The sequence below is a fragment of the Bactrocera neohumeralis genome, chromosome 6 (genome assembly GCF_024586455.1).
Source record: "Bactrocera neohumeralis isolate Rockhampton chromosome 6, APGP_CSIRO_Bneo_wtdbg2-racon-allhic-juicebox.fasta_v2, whole genome shotgun sequence".
In the NCBI taxonomy this organism is placed as follows: Eukaryota; Metazoa; Arthropoda; class Insecta; order Diptera; family Tephritidae; genus Bactrocera; species Bactrocera neohumeralis.
The window spans coordinates 32,547,340-32,553,544 of record NC_065923.1 but is presented as its reverse complement, the minus strand read 5'-3'; the positions used below and the strand labels follow the sequence as shown (position 1 = coordinate 32,553,544).

Here is a 6,205-nt window from a genome sequence, read left to right as displayed (position 1 = left end):
GGCTTTCATTATGCCAAATTCAATGACCCTTTGATGACGTTTGCCCTGAGATATATGATTTAAGTTTTCCACTGGATTAGTAATTAACATGGGAAAGAGTTGTCATTAAATGCTTTTAAAATAAAATTAAAACAGTTTTCACTTTGATTATGACTGTCATTAAATTATATCTAATAAAATAGTGAATTTGGTACGATTTGTATTCTACGCCCCACATGAATAAATAACGGGTGTTCTTTAGACTTGGGGTTTTCAAAGGAGCAATATTGTGAAGCAGGGTATTGAAGCAAAACCAAATGCATCCATTCGCTATAGCGAGCAACAATTGGAACTGTGTCCGTCTACTATATGGAAGACTCGTGAGATGGCCAACAATCATGATATTCACAAGAAAATTTTGTTCAACGGTGATGCTCTCACAAAATTATAATCTACAAACTATTGCTGAGGCGCCGTTACGTGCTCAAAAAGTCAAAAGGTTTGCGCTATGAGCAGAGGGAATCATTGGTCCTTTTTTCTTCAAAAACCAAGCCAATCATAAATTTAATGGGGAATGCTGTAGAGCCTTCATGAATTATTTTATCATGCCTGAATTGGAGAAAGACTAGCTTTTGTTGGTCGCATTATCTTGCGTCGTGGGCCAATGGCGTGGCTTCCAAAATCGTGGGATTTAACATCGCTGCACTATTTCGTGTGGAATTGTGTGAAGTCACTTATGTACTTCGAAACGAGTGATGCTTTAAAGAGCATTAAGGGCGTGTTGTTGCTGTTATAAGACCACAATAACTGCAAAAAATGTTCGAATATTCATCCTACATAGGTATATTCAAACTTCCTGTTATAGTTTAGAAAATTTTATAGTGACAAGCTCATTACTTTAAAGTATCATAATACTAAAACTCATATTACGAAATTTCAAACAATTTATTCATATCAATTCAATGTTAAATTCAAGTGCCTCAAGTTGTTGAATAACTAGAATGACCTTCATAGATATTCCACTTCAGGCGTTGCGTGTTACATAATATGAAATATTTTGTACACAAAAAAATCCTCTTACATTACATATACAAGTACTTTTGCGTAGCTAAGCAATGGCAAATAAGTCCAGTATATATGTAATTTGCCCAAAAAATAAGGTGACATTTGAATTTAAACTGCGCCCGTCGAAGGATTTGGAAAATTACTTTTTTTTTAGGTTGGTAGTACTGTCAGTCACATTTATGTCAAATTTCATGTCAAAATATTCATTAGTGTTTGCGATCCGTGTCGTTTTGTGAGCTGCTAAAAGTGAGTTTTTCGTTTTTTGCGATGTCGAAATTTATTGAGCAAAGAATTTACATTAAATTTTGTTTACGGAATCAATTTTCTGCTGCGGGTATGTTGAGGATGGTGCGGAAAGCCCTTGGTGATGAGGCTATGTCAAAAAAAAAAAGTTTACAAGTGGTATAGTGAGTTCCAAGTCGGCCGTAAACGTGTCGAAGACGAAGAGCGTTCAACCTTAACCGACGAAGCTCACGTTCAACAAATCAAAGATTTGGTGTTGGAAAACCGTCGATTAACAATTAGAGACCTTGCTGATGAAGTTGGCAAGCTCGTCAAATCTCGACTGGTACCGAAAACATTGAATTTTGTGGAAAAAAGGCGTCGCGTTGAAGTGTGTGAAACGATGCTTTCCGACTACCAGGGTGTCATGAAACGCATTATAACTGGCGATGAGACTTGGATCTATGCTTACGACCCCGAAACAACCGATCAATCGAGCGAATATCGTGCCAAAAAAGAGCCGAGACCAAAAAAATCGCGCCAAGTCGCTCAAAAATCAAGGTCACGTTGACTGTTTTCTTCGATTATCGTAGTGTTGTGCATTATGAATTCCTTCCAACCGGTCAAACAGTCAACAAGGAATATTATTTGAACGTTATGCGTCGTTTGCGTAACGCTATCCGCCTAAAAAGGCCGGAATTGTGGAAAGACAATTCTTGATTTTTACACCACGATAATGCACCATCCCATACTGCCCTCGTATTTCGTGATCATTTCGCCAAAAACTCAACCCATATCGTTCCGCAACCACCGTATTCACCTGATCTGGCGCCGTGCGACTTCTGGCTGTTCACCAAGCTCAAAAGACCGCTCCGGGGACACCGTTTTTATACGATAGAGGAGATTCAAGCCGCAGCGAAGACGGAACTGAAGGCCATCCCGGAAAGTGACTACAACCAGTGTTTCGAAGATTGGAAAATCCGTTGGCATAAGTGCATTGCATCGGGAGGGGATTACTTTGAAGGGGATAAAATTGATTTGGAAGAATAAATAAAGAATTTTCAAAATAAATACAATGTCACCTTATTTTTTGGGCACAGCGGTTTTTATAACATGATTAAAATATTTTATAAAAGGGTAAATAAGGAGAAAAATTAGCTAATCAAAAATATTTTTGTGCACCGGATACATGAAGCGTACAAGCATTTGTGTGTGTTATGAAAAGGAATCCAGAAAATTGTACCACTCAAGTTGCCAAAGTCGTGTCTCTCGTGTGTAAACCCAGTCTAACTTAACAGCTGTTTGTAAAATCTAAAAAACATCGAGATTAATAAAAGGTTAGCAACAGAACAATTGATTTCTGAATTTATGTTCGTCTGCCAGCTTTCCTATCAAGTGACAACTTAGTTCTGGTTGTTGGGTGAGCTACATATAAATTTGGTATTTATTGTAATGCATTTCTGACAGGGTCATTATTTTGCTTCCAGACAAGTAAATTGTTGCATTACCTGTGAGTGATGTTCAGTGTTGAGGGATTTGAAATAAATTTAACATGTACTTGTTACTGTTGCTCTTGCGGCTACACTATAAATTAATATAATGGCCTTGAAATCTATTTGATGTCAAAGCACCCAACACCTAGTTTAAAAGGAAATATATGTTCATACAAACATTTTTTACTAATCGAATTTTACTCTTACTATACCACGATTGGTGCATTTGTGTGAGCCTCGCTTTAAGCGGTCCACGTACATAAGGTTAAAACTAAAGTACTGAAAATATACTTGTAGAAACTAATGAAATCACAAATATATTTCATAATTTGGAAATGTTCTTTTACTATTCTTTTATTTATCCATTTTTGGTTAATTATTCGTTTCTCTCATATTTCCGTTGCCCACATTCTTACTTTTTGCTGAGTCAATGTGTTATAAAGAGATTTGGTTAATTATTCGTTTATCTTTATTTTCATTGCCCGCTTTCTTACTTTTTGCTGAGTCAATGTGTTATAAAGAGATTTGGCCTCTTCTTTTAAATAGCTAGACGTTTATATCCATGTTTTGTCAATAAAATTATTAGAAATCGTATTTGCGCAGGCTCTATTCTCAAACCTATATGTGTTATTATCCAACCGGCAAACGGTCACTTCGAGCAGTAGCCTTATGCTGTGGCGATCTGAATAGTTTGATCGAAGATATAAAATATAAAGTGCTGCCTTAGGTTATGAGGCAACTGCGCAGATTCTTGCGTAGAAAAGGTGTGAGGAACTAGTTCGCGTACATACAGACGAATATGGCTAAATCGACTCCGCTGGCCAGGCTTATCATTTACACTATGAACTGAACTGTAAAATGGAAACACAAATATTCTTAGTTGTGATTTATTTATGAATTATTTGAAAATAAAAAAACCAAGGCTCCCAACCTGTCGCTGACCTTTCTTCAAATACCCGATGTGTGGAAAATCGGAAGAGTGGCCCCACTACTGAAACCTGGAAAACGCTAATAATGGGGAGTTCTGTGGTCCGATAACTCTTCTCTCTCCAGTAGTGAAGACACTTGAGGCCTGGCTACTCCCGACCTTAACGCACCTCGTATCGTTAGACTTGTCAAAAGCTTTTGACACAGTCAACCACACAACGCTACTTGAGGGCATCGAAAAAAACTACGCTTTCTCCAGGGTTAAAGAGGTTGACTATGAAATACCTGAACGGTCGACAAAAATCCGTAATGTTTCGAAGTAAAAACTCCCAATTAACAGGAATGAAACAATGGGTTCGATGGCATGTGCTCAAAAGTAAACGGCTATCTCTCCCACCTTTCTCGTTTTCTCGCTGCACAGAACCTAATACTCTCCCCCACAAAACCGACATCGACCATATACACAAACTGGACAAAGGAGTACACACTTCACCTTAATATTGTACTTAATCGATGACGCTAGAATTCCGACTGTCAAAAACCCTAAAATTTTGAGCGTTAAACCCTACAGCTTGTGCTCCTTTACTCCTCACACAACCGCGATTATCGCCAAAGCAGAGAGTCGGAAAAAAAACCTCAAGCCGCTAGCCAGTAGCACATGAGGAAAACTAAAGAAACGTTGTTATCAACAACAACTACGCCGCACCAATATGGTCGCCTGGGTGCAGTAAAACGCAGACGACAACGCTTTAGACTTATCAAAACTCTGCACTCCGGACAAGAACGGGGTACCTCGGGATGTCTCCTATGGAACATCTGTACTTATGTGCTCTCAGTTAAGGAGTATACTGAACTCTTCTCCAAGCAGAATGGCGTCGAAATTATTGACAACAGCTTAAAGTAATTCGTTTTAAGCATTTCTACGTATTTTTTAGAGAATTCCAGAGAGTCACAGCAGGCGACCACGCAGCCACCCCAACTGAAAGTTAAGGTAAAAAGTGATACAAAATAAGTGAATTATAGATGGTGGTGTATAAGTAGTAGTGCCGCGGAAGTTGCTTCAGTTCGAATTGTGTCATGTGACGCGTATTGACGGTGAGAAACTTCCTCTCGAATTCCTTTGCGTCGACCTCCAGCTCGTGCCCTCACAGCCTTGTCCGTGTGTAAATATCCTTTGGCATGCATGTCAACACTAGCTCTTCCAGTTCACCGATCGCGCAATGCAGCGCCTCTTTCAACTGCACAAAGCGCAACATGCCACGCCAATTTCTGAACTTCATATGCTTGGCAATAATGCGCGCAGCCAAGCGGCATTCCACTACGCGTTCATTGCAATCCGACGAGGCTGCTTTGTTCCACCAGCCGGCAGCCGTATGGGTGTGGCGTTCAGCTCCGGATGGAATTCGATAAATTGTGCGCAACCAGCTTTGGCTAGGTAGGTGATGGCCTGATCGATTCCGCCACCCTGTGTACCAATGTAGCGTTCACAACGTGCCGATATGGCGGCTAACTGTTTGCGTTCCAAGGGCAATTGGTACACGTATACCGTGGCCAACATTGCAGCGCTGAGCAGCGCGCCAGAGCTGTTCAAGCCCGAAGCAGGTGGTATGTTGCCGCTCAACGCGATGTGCATGCCGATACCGCATAGTTTCACCACTGTTCGCTTGCTGGATTTGCTCAAAAATGCCCTACACACCGCACAAATAGTAATTATACAATTTCGGTGCACCATTTTGTTGGTTTGTAAGTGAAATATTGAAAGTTGCGGAAATATTGTAGAAATGCCTAGCTGAGCGCATTTGAAGTTTTCATAACACTTTGTTTCCACATTGCGTTGGAATGTACATTCCTGATTGTGTCCGACCGCCAACAGTATGCACTGAGCAATTGGTAAGACACGGTAGGCGCAGTAGTCCACATGCTCGCCGATTAACTCTTGCCAACAGATGGTACTTCGGGCTGAGTAAGCAATTGAGAAGTAAAGTTCTCTCTCGACGAACAAAAACCAAACTCTACAAGTCACTCATCATCCCCGTCCTGATATATGGTGCAGAGGCATGGACGATGGCAACATCTGATGAGTGGACGTTACGATTTTTCGAGAGAAAGGTTCTGCGGAAGATTTATGGTCCTTGCGCATTGGCCTCTACGAATATCGATGAGCCGTACGGGATATAATACGATATTGACATAATTTAGCGAACTAAAATACTGTGGCTACGCTGGCTAGGTCGACATCCGATATTTATACTATCAAAAAATCGCTAACTATTCTGCTTATACGAGTATTACATATTACCCTAGTGACATTATGTATTGGCTCACACACTCACAGAATGTCTGTTTTAGGAATAAAACTTTTCAGAAAGAGATTTTAAGATGCCATAGTAAAAATAGGTGAAAAGCATTTCTTAGAAATGGTTAGTACAGTTCTTCTTCTAGCACTCGTATACTCAATATAACTTACTATTGATCTTACCATATGCCGTAAATATTCATCGATATCATAACTAATTTAA

General features: G+C 39.9%; 1 pseudogene; it reads right to left on the bottom strand.

Moving 5' to 3' along the window:
* Positions 1-4,672: 4,672 nt before the first annotated feature.
* Positions 4,673-5,996, bottom strand: LOC126761890 (N-acetylgalactosamine kinase-like; annotated as a pseudogene).
* Positions 5,997-6,205: the final 209 nt, after the last annotated feature.